Source organism: Onthophagus taurus, chromosome 6 (genome assembly GCF_036711975.1).
Source record: "Onthophagus taurus isolate NC chromosome 6, IU_Otau_3.0, whole genome shotgun sequence".
Taxonomy (NCBI): Eukaryota; Metazoa; Arthropoda; class Insecta; order Coleoptera; family Scarabaeidae; genus Onthophagus; species Onthophagus taurus.
In genome coordinates this window covers 5522787-5542355 of record NC_091971.1, presented here as the reverse complement: position 1 = coordinate 5542355, position 19569 = coordinate 5522787, and positions in this window count along the sequence as shown.

Genomic DNA, 19569 nt, shown 5'->3' with positions numbered 1-19569 from the left:
ATTTTCATTTTGAATATAAATGTAAATTATTTGTATTGACAAATAATGTGACGTTGTGATAAAATGTACTTTCTGAAAAGGGTAAGCTACTTTAAGGTACTACTATAATGTAGTAGCAGGAATTTAAAGTTTTAAATTCGCTGTCGTCGTAGTAGTAACGGGCCTTTATTGCAATAATTAAGGCCCATTTATAATAGTTAAATCAATGATAAACCGAAACGCGCCGGTTGGCACCTACTGTAAATGCCCCGGGTTAGATAGATACGGCCGCCACGGCAACGTTAAGATTAAATCAAAATTGCATAAACCATCGCGAACGCGGGGGCCTTTTTACAATAATGTTACAGCCCGCGGCTCGACAATGAGAAAATTTACGGTTTGATTTACACTCAGCACAGGCTGAGAATTGAAAATCAAAATCACAAGACGTATCTAACTGTAAACTCGCTTATATGACGCGACGTTCAGGTGATATATCGAGGGTCATAAGTTCAGCTCCGTTAAAGTTATCGTTGGATGATGACCATAGTTATTAATAATTATGATCAACGACCAATAATTTACTTTTACACGAACAAAAATAGAATGTTTTCAACTTGAAATACGATACCATTTTGATAGATACGTATTCTATTCAGGCAAATGGATGAATATTCAATAATCGCTGTGCCCAGATTCCATCTCGGTGATAAATTAACAATACGTCAACTGTAAAAGTTTCACATGCAGAACGTTCGGCAGCGGTGGCGGGGCACGGACGAAGTCGTACCCACACAAGTGCGCACCTTAAGAATTACAATGAGGAGAGTATTTTCATTTTGTTTCATCGTGACCCTATTTGTTTGACATCGCGATATCGACGCAGACACCCATTTACACGAGGAATTTCATGATTTCTCTTGAATAACTGTCCTGGATCCTTTTCATTTTAATATATCAGCATCAGCAATTAGGAAACTTATTCGTTATTATTAACGTTATAATATTCTTTAAAAAAAAGTTTTTTTGAAAGAGCCGTTTTGTAGCCATTGGCAAAACCGATTTCATAAAAAAATTGCATGCAGAAAAGAGAGCCGGGGGTGCCCCGAATCTCGTGATTATCGCCAATTATGAAATTCTCTCCGTCCAAAAATCTCTCTTGGAGTGATCGACTCGGCCGATTTGGTCGATTCGATCGTCTCGGTCGTGCCGCCTTTTTGCCAACGTGTTCGAACTCGTGCGCACGACCAGGACAAAAACGGCACCGGGTAATTAGGGGGGCCGCGTGTGTGTTACACGTGGACGTCGCGGCTGTCGGATTCCTTGCAAATCGCAGACCACAGCGGAAGGATTGCTTAAGTTGTCGCTTTAGGCGACCAGACGACGGAGACGCACGAAACATTTGAACTACCTTTTTAAACTCTAGCACACCAATTATGTCGTTTTGTAAACTTCCTCAAATTGTTTTATTAAGAAGATGTTTTAACACCTCCCACATAACGTAAACTAATCGATTAATAACCGATACGTGCTCAAGCATACAATTGTCGATGAGCCTCGGGCGATAGCGGCGTTTGAACAAGTCAATCAACAACTAAACGGGAAGTCGTTTGATTGTTTGAGCCCTCAATTACAACCCCGGATATTATTATTACTACTTGGCAAAAAAAATGTTTGGCGTTTAACCCGTCCGAAAATAATTAAAATTAATCGGGACAATCGCGATAGCGGGACATGATGGAGTGGTGGTGCTCTCCTCGGCGATGTAGCTGAATGCTCGGTAATAGCGGGTTATATCTCCGGGCGCCGCGACGCCTCCTCTGGGACAGATAAATACTAACGAGATCTTTCAGGGTTCCAATCTACCCCCGTTTTGGCCCGCAGATAGGGTAAGTTACGGCACTGGGTTGATTCACGCTCACAATGGTTAACATTCTCTCAATGTAGCCTCACCTTAATACCTACATGTTTTATTTTATAGAATAAGATAAAAAATAAAAATTTGTCTATAAAATTTTCGCCTCTGAAGTAAATTTTATTTTCAACAGAAAATTGAATTCTGCAGACATTTTTACATAGGAGAACAGAAACTAAGTGCTTATGCTTTAACCAGTGGCGTAGAAGTTACAAGAATTTAAGTTGGAAAGCAATCAAAAAATCGTAAAGCGTCCATTTCAACTCGTGTAACTTCTTTTCGTTATATATATATATATATTATATTTGACTAACTCGATATCTTTTAGGTCTGATTACGCAGAAGAGCTTTAATTGGTCAGAATCCAAGGTTGGACTGTATACTTCGTATCTTTCGATTAAATCGAGATATTTTGATGCTTGATATCTTAAATGAAAGCTGAATTAATAAGGATTTTAATATGATATGCTTTCTTATGATCTAACACCTACAACGTTCATAATCAAGTTACATACTTCAACTGAAGAAAATCATGATGTATAACTCTCCTTTAAATAATATTTATGAAAATCAAGATATTTTAGTATGCGATATCAGAAAAGGAAGCCTAATTAATAAGGAATTCGTTGCAATATGACGCGTTATATTTGACTAACTCGATTTGTTTAAAGTCAAGTTACTCAGAAAAGCTTTAATTGGTCAAAAATCAAGGTTGGACTTTATTCTTCATATCTTCTGGATAAGTTGTGATATTTTCATGGATTTTAATGTGATATAGCTTATTTTAATCCAATGTCTAAAACGTTTATCATCAAGGTAATTAGCTCAGATTTAAGTTACAAGAAGTTACGTAGAAGTTATAAGAATATAAGTTGGAAATAAATCAATTCCTATAATTTCTTTTCATTTCGACAAATTTTAATGGTGCAGGAGTTTTTATGTAAGAAAATGTTTATTTTGCTAATTTTAGGTGAGAGTATCTTGTAAAAAGAGTTACTTTGAAGATTACTTTTCTTAAGTGTATTCTCTTTGATTTGAAATTCGAAGAGGTCAAAACAGTTCACCTTAAGACTTTTTTATCGAATGAGCCCCGTGGATTAACAATTAGGCGCAAAGTTGAGCAACACTCCCATCTATCCCCGGTTTTATACCGACAATTTCGATAGCGTCCAAAGCCTAACGGCGTGCATATACCAACGACTATACGACTTTTCGTTTATCCCACACATACACACACATAGATACGCACAGACACAGACGCAAGCAGAAGAACCTTTATACGAACATTCCCAAACGGTCGGAGAAATCTTGAGGATCCACCTGTTCTTCGTCGCGGTGAAGTTGCCCAACCAACAACGTTTTTAGTGTCCCCCGATAACAAACTTCGAATAGCCGAGCCAGCAATAATTGTCAAAACGGAAAATACAGTTATTTTAATGGCGGTATTTTATTATGGGAGACGGTCGCCTTTTGCGATTGCGAAATTTATGTTTCTCCCGGCGTAACACACACACACACACCAACATTCACATAAACGCGCGTGTGCGTTCGTCTACGACGATGACTTTTAGCTGACCCGACAAGGAAAATTTACAGCCGGACCGGCTCGACAAGCACCTAATCCTCTGACAAACGGCTCTGAATTAACTGTGAATTCCTAATTAATAGAAAATATTATAAACTTTAGGCTGGCCGATACGGATTTTCGGTCGAGGTGCGACGCTTGGTTATGTGGAAACCCGTTGATTTATCGTTATTGGAGATGGGCCTAATTGGATTGATAAAATACTGATCATCACAGATATTAAACCATTAAGTTTCAAATTAAGAAATCTCGTTTCACCGTTAAATTTTTTTTAATTATGCCAAATTTAAACATTTAAGACATAATAAACCAAAGTCGACCCAATAAAGGTATAGAAATGGTCTCTAAGCTCATCACCTCACCCCGAGGCATGAAACAACCAATTAAGGCACGCGCTTAACACACCCACGTACAATCTCAAGATATCACAAGGTTACGACGTAATTAGAACCGTTATTAAGGAACCTCTAACCCGTTTTAGTTTGAAATTGTAATGTTTATTGTTAATTATCTGGTTATAACGTTCAATTATTCTAAAAATTATTAAAAAAAGTTAATTAAAAAATATTAATATTTTGAATCCACATTAATTAAGTGTCACTAACTCAGTTTACGATTTTTTATTGGTAAATTAATAAACAAAAATTAAGCTTAATAGTAGATTTCCACACAGGCCGATGGCCATTGTGACGTCACAGTTTGCAAACGACAGATCTTGCGGAATATACAACCTTACAACTAACACACGTTGGACCTTGAGAGAAACAAGAAATATAACCTCAATCGATGGTCAAATGATTGGTAATTTTGATTTCACATATTCACTTTACACAAAACATTTGTTCTTTATAGATAATATAGATTAATGGTTGATATCTTAAATGAAAGCTTAATTAATAATTATTTTAATATAATATGTTTCGTTATTATCCAACATCTACAACGTTTATAACCAAGTAACGCGTTACAGCTTGAAATGAAGAAAATCACGATGTATAACTCTCCTTCTGATAACTTTTGAGAAAATCAAAATATTTCAGGATATGATATCAAAAAAGAAAGCTTAATTTATAAGGAATTCGTTGGAATATGACGCGTTATATTTGACTAACTCGATTTCTTTAAAGTCTAGTTACTCAGATTGGTCAAAAATCAAGGTTGGATATTATCCTTGATATCTGCTGGATAAATTGTGATATTTTCAAGTATGATATCTTAAAAGAAAGCTAAAATAATAAGGATTTTAATGTGATATAGCTTATTTTAATTCAATTTCTGAAACATTTATCATCAAGGTAAGATTGAGTAAGATCTAAGATTCAAATCTTTAACATCAAATCAGTACTTTTATTCAATATCTTTCGGAGAGATTGAGATATCTTGATGCTTGATATCTTAAATGAAAGGCTAATTTATGCAGATTTTAACGTGGGGTATCTTTTTAAATTCTGATATCTAGATCGTCTACAATCAGATCACTCGTAATTGTTTGAAATTGAAAAAATCCGTCAATATGATATAAAAGCATGCTTAAATAATAAGTAATTTCTTTACGCCTTATTTAATAATTTCCACTTAACTGTTTTTTGATTTGACATTTCCCCTTTTATTTATAGATTGATATTTTATTACAAATTGCCTACTTAAAAGCAATCATGTCTTCGTGTAAAGTAAAGTTTAGATGGATTAACAGGTTATATCTTATATGTTACCGTATGGTGTATTTTATAGATAACATTACGACGCTTTACAATTGAATTACCAACACCATGTCAAACTTGAAAAACTATTGTACACACCAAGAAGCGGAAATTGATTTTCCAGGCGAATTTAAGGTTGCTCTTACCAACCACAAGACATATTTGTGGTGGCTGAATGACGGTTTTACCCAAGATTTTAGTACTTAGTTACTACGTGTACGGTTGATAATTATCGCACAAGCGGAAGAAATCGACGTTATCAAGTGGGTCAAGTGTAACAATTATAAGAAGCATTTTGTCGACTATAAACTATAAGAAGAAATTACAGGTTAGTTTCCGTAGATTTATTAATATTACTCTGTTAATAGTTCTGTTACGCCAAGGGAAATCACTAAAGCTACTTCTTCATGGGTATAATTCATTACAACGGAATAATAATAGCGGACCTTTAGTAGCTTGAACGAGAATTAGTGCATAACCGAGGCAGTAAAATTAAACCAAAGACAACGACGTCGTAATTATACCGAGGAAGATATAAACTTACGCATTAACGGTAGAAATAATTTTTTCGAATAAGTTAATAGACCAAGATTGTTATCCATAAAGATTTGAAGTGACATTACTATACGTTTCTTGTTATGTCGCAATCGAAAAGTTGTTTGGCGTTAAATTAGGCAACTACCGTATTACGTTTCACTTATTTGAATGGAACACGCACGATCATCGAATAAAACTAATAAACCTCCAACGTAGTAGAATTGATTCCATCGAAAGATAACGCCGTCGCGAGCGGCCACAATTTGTCAGATTGTCCGCGAGATGAAATGGACAGAATGGAGCCGTGGCAGCCGCTAATTAAAGCGATTCTTTTAAGAGGTTTTATCGGCGACACGTTGTCGCTTCGATTTGCAAATGAACCATTATATTCAAATGGACCGCGTGCGGCCTCTAACTGTAAGAACCTACAGTTCCTCGCCGGGAGTGGCCGTGACGTTATTAGCTTGTTCGCGCTTGTTTGTATTTGTTCCTTTTATGAACTCACTCGGTTTCATATTCAGTTAATTAATGTTTTAGTTGTGAAAATACTGTTGCTGAATCAGTTTTTGTCATCCAATTTAGTCGGTAATCCGCCTGCGAGATATTCTATATACGCCTTTTCAAAGGTTGCTATTAAAGGAAACGGCTCCTTCGCAATCGGTTGCAGGAAATTTTTCTTCACGATATAGATCTAAAGTCGCACTTGCACCAGACGTGCTAGTAATGCCAATTCTAACGACCGTCGGATTGTGCTGATTAGGTATCGCTTACGGTTCTGAATTTAACACGGTATTACCTCCAATTGCTTTATTAACTTTAAAGAATGAAACTAAAAATTAAACTTGTATCAAAAAAAAAAATACATAATTGCTTGTTAACTAATAAATCGAGTAATAAAAATTTTATATCAACTTAATGATCGTTAAGTAGAGGATAAAGAAGTATAATCTTGTTTATTATTATATATGAAGGCACACCTTTCGTGTCATACGATACAAAAGTGTTTAATGGAAAATAATGTGTTTCAATTCTTAAACAGGAGACTACAATAGCCGTAGAGACAGCGAACCCGCTAACCACCTAATCGAAATGTTAACCTCTTTTTTATGCTAATAACGTAGTATTGATTTAATTTTGTTAAAGATACAAACTAATAATCAATAATAATATTGAATACATAATAAATCGGTCCCCATCTACATTCAATCGAACCATTTACAATCCAGAATACAAATGACCGCGTCTTCAATCAAGCCAATTACCGCTCCGAGCGGCTTAACTCCAGGTAACCGATACGACAATCCCAACAAAAGGTATTTTGCATAACGATTATGTCACGCCACACTTGGATATACTCCGTCTCACTTCAGGTCCTACTTACCCACCTATTTACAACCATACCATTTCAACATTAGGTACTCAAAACAATATTACAGTACACGTGCGATTATTATGTTGTGGTTTTCCCTCAAACCACACGCTAGTATAAATATAAAACGTTGACGTCCAGTTAACGTGGGTGACGTACGGGGAAAGAATGAAGAGGACTTTCCATCTTGCGCGGACAAATATTTTCAGACCTCTCCAACTCGCAGTACACGGCCTCCTGCCGCTTCGGACGTATTTATACACAAAGGCCGAGTTGTATTTCACCATTATGCTCACCTCGCCGTGGTTATATATATCGGGGTATGCATATGAGGACGCGAGTCCGACCCGTTCAGACTCGGGACCTTTTAATTTATACCCGCCGATGGACTCGTATTTGTACACCGATAATTGAGCGGTGATTTGTGCTTAGCTTTACGTCTCTTGGTGATTTATCACTTTTTAAACTAAAGATACTACTCAGAGAATTTTTTTTATTGAATATTTAAATGATTTTTATTAGTATAATCCATTGATGACTAATATCGAATTTCTTAGAAATGTTTTCTTAGAATAATGCAAATTCCGTCACGTTAAATTTTTTTGATATAAAGTTTTATTTTTTCGTTACCGTTCAAAAAGTAGAAATTATACGGTAAATTCTCGGTGTACCTACCGCTTCCCACACACAAAGAGTATCATTTCATTCCATTTTAATTGCGTTATACATTATTTATCGTAAGCCGTCAACCTCCTGCAGCTGACAATGGTTGACCGCAAACCGTTTCGACAGATGTAAGTCGGCAACTTATAAATTAGACGCACATATACTCATACACACACTAACGCACGTGTATTTCATAGCACATTAACGCACTCGGCGGGGTGTGGGTGTATTGTTGGACAGTGGTCGACCTCAAGTGTCCAAACAGCGACATTTAGTATCGGTTAGTTGACATTCGACGACGTGTTAGTTGACCCATCGGCCCCTTTTTGTCGACCTCGAATCCCCTTTTGTTACTTTCCCAAAAGAGATCGGTCTTTTTTTTGTCTTCTAAGCAGCGGTCATCTCTAGCAACAGTTGGTCTTATCGATGAGGGTGGAACGACACTTGGATTTACGCGATTTCTATCTACTCACACACGAGAAGTTAATAGGACAAGGTTTTATACAGCGTGGGTGATATATTTTCTGTTAGTTCAGTTTAGTTTAGATTTGACCGTAAAAAAAAAGAGACAAAATAAATAATTTTTGTAGCGTCACATCGTCGCAGAGGTCGCATATAATTACGTCGCGTTACATAACCGAAAGGGACGCGAGCGAGCCGCTATTACACTACATTTTATGTAAATGTTATTGCGCATACTAAATAGTAACCCCGGCGCGTCGTCATCTACCCAAACAAACATTCCCAATGCTGTTAACTACTGAACGAGTTACAAATGGTTCGGTTTAGTACTGGTCCACTGGAACTTCCCCGTATACAGACGTTATAATCTCCTGAGAGACTATTTTTCAACTTCTTTACAATCGGCCGCTGGAACTGTGTGATTCCTCTAAATTATTTCCTTAACGGGGCAGTTAGTGCCTAATTGTTGCACGTAAAATAAATAATTTCTGTTTTCACTCTTTTTTTTTAGTTTATTACATATACCTATCTCGTTTCGAATTTATAATCTTTAATTATAATTGGATTGTTCATAAAATTTTATATATGTATATACTTTTTTTATAATATTTATGGATGGCAACAAACTTTTACCCGTAATTTCCTATTTACTTTCTTAGCTGATATCTTCCTTATTATTAGAGATGGCGAAAAACTAAACTACGTAGTTATGGAAGCGATCGTGGTATACACCACTAGAAAAAGCAAAAAATTTTCGATAAGTCAAATATGGTTCTAGAGTCATGGTCATATAAGAAAGTTATCGACCAGAACAAGGTTTAAAAGTGGCTAAAAAGTGTGAATTTTGTAGTTTTTGGCCAAAAACGTATATCTGCAACCTCGTGTTATACAACATTAGAAAGAGCAGAAAATTTTCGATAAGATAGATATACTTCTATAGTTTTCCCCCTATCAAATAAGAAAGTTTAGAGGAGGAGCAATTAGGAGTTTCTGCGTGTAGGGATGTATATTAAGGGTGATTTAAGCATGACGCCGATAAATATGGATTGACGAAAATCCGGATTAAAATAGCTGAAGGAGCGCTCTCTCTGACTGTGATAACAGTTTTTTTAAATTCGGTTTGATAACAATTGCACAAGGGCTTGAAGTTTAGTAATTTTGAGCTATTTTAAGTACAGAGCGGTGTTCTTCATTTTTATTGATCTTAGTATCAACTTATCGGTTTTACATAGAGAAAGAATCAAGCTTTCAAATGGTGCATTTAGTTTTTCGCTATCTCTAATAATAAGGAAGATATCAGCTAAGAAAGTAGATAGGAAATTACGGGTAAAAGTTTGTTCTGACTTATTAAACTTATTAAGTCTGATTTATTTCTGCTCATTTTAAACTTCTCTTTCGAAATCACCTGGTTGGGTTCTTCAATTACACATTTAGATCCTGTATCAGGATTCAATGTTGATACATAGTTGATGTGGCTGTGCTTCGATTTTGCGTTTAAGTTAGCCATCAATATTGTGACATATTGAATTGGCTTCTTACTCAACTCCCATGAATTACTGTGCTCGACCAGGTAAGTTGCCTGCCATAATTTATCTCTCCATAAAATGGCCGAGGGTTTTTGCAAAATAATTGCATGTCCTATATTTTATGTTTTTTCACAACTCTCTCTTTCTGACATCCTGTTTCTCTAGTAACAAGAAGGTTCCAAAATAGTTGCATACCCTATATTTTATGTTTTTTTCACAACATTCTCTTTCTGGCATCGTTTTTCTCTAGTAACAAGAAGGTTCTTTAATTTTTTAATCTATTTCATTATGACTAGATTGATTTTCGAGATTTCTTCCAGTGTCATATGGTAATCCTTTGCAAAGTCCAGAAATTATCATTACTTTGCTTAATCCTCATCTTGATAAACTGGGTTTTGGCCTTCTTCATTTTCTGCCTTCCCCTCACTCAAATTCCAAGACAATTGAGTGCATCCTAATATATTTCATATTCTCGTCGTTTCCGGAGTCCAAGATCATCTTTTCTCGCCACATATCTATATATGGTAATAGAACACGAGTATATTATCACTATTTTATACATATTGCTTATTTTAACTTTTATTTAACAGAATGCATTAATAAATAATTTTTTTTTTATTTGATGTGAATGTATTTCGTCTGGATCTAATCCAGTACCGGTAACTGTATAAAGTAGATGACAGATAAACCGTCAATTATCGGGCCATTATATTTTAGCTCTTTCTGATACGACCTCTCTAACTAACACCTACGCAAGGAGATAAAACGGTTCGGCGAGGACACCGTCGACGTCCACTATTTTTTATTGTTTTATGGATCAATTACATCACCGACGATGCCCACGCCATACACACTACCTGACAGAATTACGTAATGACCAACTCTATTCCTTTCTCTCTTTTCCTTTAGACCGAGGACTGTAGTAAAAATTTACTTCTATCCGAAGATGATGTCATTGAAAAGTCTTTGTTAACACAAAGAAACGATGCTTTGTTAGTCTTTATCTATTTTTTTAAATCGCTTTTTGTTCGTGTGGATTTTTAATGAATACTCAAATAAACCACATCAAATATTTCTATCATAAATCACACCTCCATTCAAGAATTTAATTATTACATTCACACAGATGCCAGGGTTGAGAAGACTTTCCGACATCGCGCATCCCCACGTCCTTATTCCGGTACACAATAAACTCCAGATAGATCATTAAGAATCTCATTGAGAGAGTGAGAGAGAAACGGCGGCTTTGCGTACAGCGGCTAAGGGTTGCGGAAAACCACCCCTTTAACGATCCATTCAATGCCGATTGGTACGTGGGCTTTATTCCGCACTGACTTCCATTCGAAATAATTTATTCCGGCACACGTTCCAATCTTTCGTCGATCTATATTGACTATTTGTGTAGAGCCCTCCAACCCCTATTTTCTTCCTAAGGTGACCTCTCTTGCTCTCACACCGTCGCCGTTCTCTCCATCTCATTCCCATTGACTCTCTTCATAAATATCAATAGAATTTTTAAGTGCGACCCGCATTGTGTCGCGGTTACCTGCCTATGTAGATGTTCTTTTTTTGCGTGCAGTCTGCGCGAGACCAGCACAATACCTGACAATACCCATTATTGCGACTGTGTAATGAGGTTATAAACTAGGGAAATACAATAACAAAGTGAGTCATAATTATTACTAAGTAATTTAAGTATGTTTTTAAATAGTTTTTACCGCGCGTAATGATTTCATTTCGAATCTTTTAAAACGCCATTTATAAAAACGAGGAAACATACAAATTAATAAACGATCATAATATGTCGAACGATGTCCCGCGCGGACGGCATCGTAATGACACGTTATTATAAAGACCAGCCGAGCTTTTATGACCCTATAATTATGACCGGCGGTCGCCGCGCCTCAAATTACCATTCGTTCCTTAATAAGGCCCCATTCACGAGTGTTAACACCTTTTCTTTGACTCCTTTAACTACAATAATTACGAACTCGTCGGAAACAAATACGTACATCTCCAAATCTGTCAGTTTACTTTCGAAACGATGAAAATTCAATTGACAAGAAAAAATTTCCTTTGTTTGTTGAGATCAATATACGTTAGAAACGGTTAAATCTTAACCGTTGAATAGAAACTTTAAAGAAAACTATCGGGTAGTGGATGTCCAGTATTCGATACAGAAGAAAAAAGAAGAGGTACAAGTTCAATAATAAACGTTTAATCGACTTGATGAGGGCAAACCGGAGGGTTACCACCGAATTCGGACCAGTTCTTACAAACTAACGGTCAAGAATACACCTCATCTCCCATCTCTCTAGATAATCTGGACCAGTATAAAATTTAGCTATAGTAGAAGTAGTAGTTGATACCGGGGTGAAATGGTCCAACGGTCATCCGGTAACCTAACAGATGAACACCTATTGTCCAGCATCCCCCTATGTGGGCCGAAACCTTAACTAGCCGTCTAGGTCAGTTTAATAGAAAATTGTAACCGATTTTTTCAACAAACTGGTCTTAAAACCATTAAGAATAAAATTTTTAGCATTATTATACGCTAATAATTTACATTAACATTTTGAATGGCTGGTTCAATTCGAACACCTGAATGGGAATTGAAAAGAAGAATCTCCGACATACGTCGAGATGCACGTTCGACCTTTGTCCCCGAAGTCGGCTCGCCAGGAAGTGTCTTTCATTCAACTCTACACGAACCGATACTCACCGTAACAGCCGTAAACGTACTTTATTCCGGCTATAAAAAGGACCGTACCACAGTTGTCGGCCTACGGCAAAGAACGAAACCAGACAGGACACGACTCGTCGACGGCTTTTACACACCAGAAAACGCGTCTTGGACAGATGAAATTTTATATCCCTTAGTTTTAGTTCAACCAAAATCGATCAAAAATATTGATTGTAAGTTCCCAATTAAAAAGGATTACGCCGTCTGTTTTCGTTTTTACTCACGCTGGGGTTCAAAAACGTACCAAAAAATCTTAAGTTACAGGGTGAACGTAAAAGAAGAGTTGGGGTTCTTACACAATAGTAGCAAGGTCCAGTAGACAAACACAAGAACCGAGATAGATGAGCCTTAGATGTGATTTACCATCATGTAATTTCAGTCCCTATTTATTAACAAAATTAAAAATAATGAATTAAACCCAAATAATATAAATCATTTGTTTTAATAAAGTTTTTACCCAATACAATTTATATCTACACCCAAAAAATAATTTTAAAAAATTTGCTTATTTCAGTCAAAAAAGAATTTTTTTAAACTAAATTCCCAAACATCTCAACACGGTAAATGTTCCTAGAAAATAAAGGGATGCTTTGTGACTTACACCAGGGAACACACAAAAGAATCTGAAAGAGCGAAAGGAGGGCTTCGATATTGCGTTTGTATTTGTCCGGTGTCTGTGTACCTTTTAAAATCTTTAATCGTTATAACTCCTCGTCCGTTATTAACAAAAAAGTGCTGAGGATTACTAAATAATAATCTGGGAAACATCATCACTTTAACCAATTTTATCTCAAAATAAGAACATCTGCTTACATATTTTTTATTTCTTTTATTTCACACAAAGGCTTATAAAAATGATAAAAAAGTTTGAATGTTATGAATCAACACCAATTGAGCTCGTTCACAAAAAACCCCTGTCTGGTTAGGTTGGTTTGTATTTGTGCGCTTGACGTCACGACGTCAGCTAAATCGTTTGTCCTCGCAAAAATTTATGCACCCCAACGGTATGAGTAATTCTAGAACAGGCGCAGGTTACACTTGTGACGAACATTTTTGCATAAAATTTAAACCGTTAACGTACCTGTTGACAAACTAACAATAACATGACGTTTTAACTGTAAATTTAATTTGGTTTAAAATTCTGAACATATTTTTGAATTATTTGAAGTATTTTACATAAAAATGGTGTTCTTAGTTAATAACTGTAAAAGCAACCGTTTTCAAGTTATGATTGATTTTGTGTTTTATAAACGTAAATTTGTAGGAAAAAGATAATATCGTCTGTAACATCTACGCCACTGGCTAAATTAATATTCTGAATTTATTTTCGAATTCTTTGAAATATTTTGCGTAAAAAAGGTACTCTTAGTGAAATGCTCTATCAGCAACTTATTTTCAGATAAAAATGATTAAAAGTTAAAAAAGATCGTCAAAAAATAGTTATTTCATTATCTACTCCATAATCTCCACACCACTGTATTAATTATAATGTTAACTATGTTTTTGAAAACTTTGGAGGATTTTGCATAAAAAAGATACTCTTAGTTCATAACTGTAAAAGCAACCGATTTCAAGTTATGATTGATTTTGTGTTTTATAAACGTAAATTTGTAGGACAAAGATAATATCCTCTGTAACATCTACGGCACTGGCTAAATTAAAATTCTGAATATATTTTCGAATTCTTTGAAGTATTTTCCGTAAAAAAGGTACTCTTAGTGAAATGCTCTATCAGCAACTTATTTTGAGATAAAAATGATTAAAAGTTAAAAAAATCGTCAAAAAATAGTTATTTCATTATCTACTCCATAATCTCCACACCACTGTATTAATTATAATGTTAACTATGTTTTTGAAAACTTTGGAGGATTTTGCATAAAAAAGATACTCTTAGTTCATAACTGTAAAAGCAACCGATTTCAAGTTATGATTGATTTTGTGTTTTATAAACGTAAATTTGTAGGACAAAGATAATATCGTCTGTAACATCTACGCCACTGGCTAAATTAAAATTCTGAATATATTTTCGAATTATTTGAAGTATTTTCCGTAAAAAGGTACTCTTAGTGAAATGCTCTATCAGCAACTTATTTTGAGATAAAAATGATTAAAAGTTAAAAAAGATCGTCAAAAAATAGTTATTTCATTATCTACTCCATAATCTCCACACCACTGTATTAATTATAATGTTAACTATGTTTTTGAAAACTTTGGAGGATTTTGCATAAAAAAGATACTCTTAGTTCATAACTGTAAAAGCAACCGATTTCAAGTTATGATTGATTTTGTGTTTTATAAACGTAAATTTGTAGGACAAAGATAATATCGTCTGTAACATCTACGCCACTGGCTAAATTAAAATTCTGAATATATTTTCGAATTATTTGAAGTATTTTCCGTAAAAAGGTACTCTTAGTGAAATGCTCTATCAGCAACTTATTTTGAGATAAAAATGATTAAAAGTTAAAAAAGATCGTCAAAAAATAGTTATTTCATTATCTACTCCATAATCTCCACACCACTGTATTAATTATAATGTTAACTATGTTTTTGAAAACTTTGGAGGATTTTGCATAAAAAAGATACTCTTAGTTCATAACTGTAAAAGCAACCGATTTCAAGTTATGATTGATTTTGTGTTTTATAAACGTAAATTTGTAGGACAAAGATAATATCGTCTGTAACATCTACGCCACTGGTTAAATTAAAATTCTGAATATATTTTCGAATTCTTTGAAGTATTTTCCGTAAAAAAGGTACTCTTAGTGAAATGCTCTATCAGCAACTTATTTTGAGATAAAAATGATTAAAAGTTAAAAAAATCGTCAAAAAATAGTTATTTCATTATCTACTCCATAATCTCCACACCACTGTATTAATTATAATGTTAACTATGTTTTTGAAAACTTTGGAGGATTTTGCATAAAAAAGATACTCTTAGTTCATAACTGTAAAAGCAACCGATTTCAAGTTATGATTGATTTTGTGTTTTATAAACGTAAATTTGTAGGAAAAAGATAATATCGTCTGTAACATCTACGCCACTGGCTAAATTAAAATTCTGAATATATTTTCGAATTATTTGAAGTATTTTCCGTAAAAAGGTACTCTTAGTGAAATGCTCTATCAGCAACTTATTTTGAGATAAAAATGATTAAAAGTTAAAAAAGATCCACAAAAAATAGTTATTTCATTATCTACTCCATAATCTCCACACCACTGTATTAATTATAATGTTAACTATGTTTTTGAAAACTTTGGAGTATTTAGCATAAAAAAGTACTCTTAATTCGTAACTGTGAATGTAATCGTTTACAAACTAAGAATGATTTTGTCTTTTATAAGCATAAATTGGTATGAAAATGCGAAAATTGTCATTCTACGTACTGTAACATCTACGCCACTGGCTAAATTATTATTCTAAATTTATTTTCAAATTCTTTGAAGGATTTTGCGTAAAAATGTACTCTTAGTGAAATGCTCTATCAGTAACCGGTTTGGAGATAAAAATGATTAAATGTTCAAAAAATAATTCAAAAAGATAATATTTTCATTATCTACTCAATACTCTCCACACCACTGCATTAATTGTAATGTTAACTATGTTTTTGAAAACTTTGGAGGATTTTGCATAAAAAAGATACTCTTAGTTTATAACTGTAAAAGCAACCGATTTCAAGTTAAGAATGATTTTGTCTTTTATTAGCATAAATTGGTATGAAAATGCGAAAATTGTCATTCTATAAACTGTAACATCTACGCCACTGGCTAAATTAATATTCTGAATTTATTTTCGAATTCTTTGAAGTATTTTGCGTAAAAAAGGTATTCTTAGTGAAACACTCTATCAGCAACTGGTTTTGAAATAAAAACTCTAAAATTCAAAGTATTCAGCATCTTTGACTCACTGTCACATTACTTTTTATCATTTCGATATAGAAAAAAAAATTGTTTTTGCAATCCTAATAAAATTAGGATTCTTTTGCCACGATTTATTTGAAAAGGAAAGAAAAAGTCATTACGTCCTGAACAGCTGTGGTTCTTTAACACATGATGGACGGGCGTGAAGTCGGCGCGATTATCTGGTAATATTTGACGATTAGTCCGATGAGTGACAAATGAAGCGAACATTTCTCTTCCATTGTATCCCATTGCGAGTGAAAAAGATATAGAAGTTAAGTGGATGACGGGTTCATGTAATTATTGCGTAACTTTTTATCGTTCACCTTTGACATAAACAAGCTCGATAAACAACGTCCATAAAATCGGAGGAAGTTAAATAAAATTAAATAAAATAGTGATCGCATTAAAAATGATGACAGCTCACCTAATAAATAAATCGCGGTGAATAATGGAAACGCATAAAATGCAATAAAATAACAAACGGCGTGTACATGCGAATCGGGTATAAAGATAATATACCCGAGCGATCATTAAACGTGAGATGTATAATGACAGTGATTTGATAGCGATATTTGAGTTGCGTTGCCATTGTTGGTTTATAGGTCGATGTGTGGGTTGAGAGACGTGATTATAGTACATTTTATACACACGCCTCGGCTATTAGCATCGGCTTAAGATATCTATATGGGACGCGAATCAAGAAGATATCCCAAGAAAAACATTCCAATCATTAATTATGACGGATTTATATTGCATAAATCTGAAAATTGTTTATCCGTAGTAAAGTAGGTGCGAGTAAGTACGTAGGTTCCGAGGTTGGAAAGGTGGTGATCATGTGACCCTAAAAGCATGTGGATGTAAGGCAATAGAAAGAGGGGTCGGCAAGAACAAAGAGACCCCTGTCGGCCCGGTGTCAACTAGTTGGGTTGCTCTGGTCAGGGGACTGGTATTTATCGCAGCATCTAATGTCTGCTGGACCCCTCCGGCTCCGCTCCGATGTTCTTCGAAGCCTCCTCTATCGAACGAAACGTGGAGGTCATCGAGTTAGAAAAATAGAGTCGGGTTCCTATAAAACCAGAAAACGGTCGACGCGATTCAAACTCGAGCCTCAAGGATTACGTAAGAATTTGTCAAAAATTCCGTAACGAATTAAAATCACATCGAATGTACGGAGAGAGACGCACACATCGAGGCTTATCACACAATGACACACAATTACCACGTGCAGAAAACCGGGGCTTTTGCGACGACAGCGGCGCCGCCGGCGAATTTGCAACTGAATGGGCAAATGAAGTGATCAATGGTTTCTGGTTCTTTCTCGCCGGTAGCTCGCGAGCCTTTCTTCTGGCACAATAGTCGCGAAGAGGGGGCCACAGCTCATCTTTTCTTTATTTGCGAGCGCGCGACAAACGTTTATCTGCCGTGAGGTCGGAACTTTCAAAATAGACCGGTTGTCAAGGAATCGGGAGAAAGGAAGACTCCCCATATTTCGTGATGGGACAACTCCTAAAGCAGCTGGTACACCAAATGACACGGGTTTTTGCTTTCGCTTCGAGCTCCCTTGAGGGATTAACGTATTTGTATTGTTGGTAACCATCAGAGATATTTCTATTTCTCCTTTTTTTATAATTAAATTTTAGCGTGCTGATTCGCTTTATGCTAAACACCAAGACTTTATCGTCGTACGCGAAAGTTACTAGCTACCGTAGATAACGAAGGGGCCATTTGGGTTGAGAAGTAAGCAGGGTAATATCTCGCAATTAAGCCGGGGGGCCGTAAGTCGCAACCGCAAAGGACACCGATAGCGAATGTAGATCGGTCACAGTAAATACTCTTTAGCACTTAGCGTACGTGTAGGGCAATTCGATATTGCGAACTGGATCGAGATAAGAAGAGGATCGACGCCGAATTAAAATCGCCTACGAAAGCTCCTGAAAGCTTCAAAGAGAGAAATCGGTATCGATATCGAATCTTACCTGATGACGATGGGATACCTGACCGGGGTCGGGTTTTTATGGATTATTGGGTCAAAAACAGCGTTCGGCGGCCCGCGGGATGGCGACCCATCGCGCGCCCCTACCAACAAACCGAGATGGTTTGTGTGGACCCCCCGAGGACAACTTGATGCGTTCCCGTATCTACCTAACCCGTCCAGGATAAAAAATAAAGGATCCTGTAGACCACGAAAGCGTCATCTCTTTAACCGCCTCGGACGATTGTTGATCTTTAACTAAAAACTCGTTGGCAGACTGCCTCCGACTAAATCATTAATATTTGCGAAAATTACTCGTTGACAGCCGTGGTCTTTACCATAACTCATACCACTACCAAGCGTGACTTAATCATTTTTGACGCTTAAACTAATTTTTGTAGTTATTTCTTTTTAATTTCATAAACTAAAAAAATATTAACGAAGCGGCTAATATATATTGCGAAATACACTCTATTGCAGGAGATTAAGCCATAAGCATCTTCACGAAATCTTTTCAGAGATGTTTTATATTCCAAAACATTCAATGATATTAAATTGTTCACTTCAAATGAAAAGAAACTTCAATTAAGTTATGACTTTCTTAATTCATCTCTGCATCACTAATTGAGATATCAAGTTGATTTGAAAACCATTTTATAGTAAATTTAATCCAGTTTCAGAATACCATAAATATTTTCTTCATTCCCATTAATCCTGGTGATTCGAGTCTTTTAATATAATGATGTCATAATTGGACCGCGTTATGAATCACTTCACTAAGCGACAAATGAACAATGTTGAAAAAAACAGGATTTTCGTTTTCAACTCTCTAAAAATATGATTTCTCAGAACAGACAGACTCAAACTATTGAAAATTGAAAACAAGAGCCTTCACATGGAACTACTAGAACTCTACGAAATTAATAAGTTTAAACATGACAACGCAAACATTGAAATACTAAATGAACAGATTTTACCACAAAAAACACCACTATATTGTTGTTTAAAAAACCCATTCCCAAAATAATGCACTTTTCTCATCAAAAGAGAGAATCGAGTTTGGTGGCGACTCGATTACTGCATTGATGAGAACCCATGCCCCAAATCCCCTTAATCTTGAATTTTCCTTCGAATGTACCTCCCATGTTAATTTTGTTTCATTTTGAAGATTTATGCATTTTATAGTTTATATAAAGAAAAGATAGAATTATT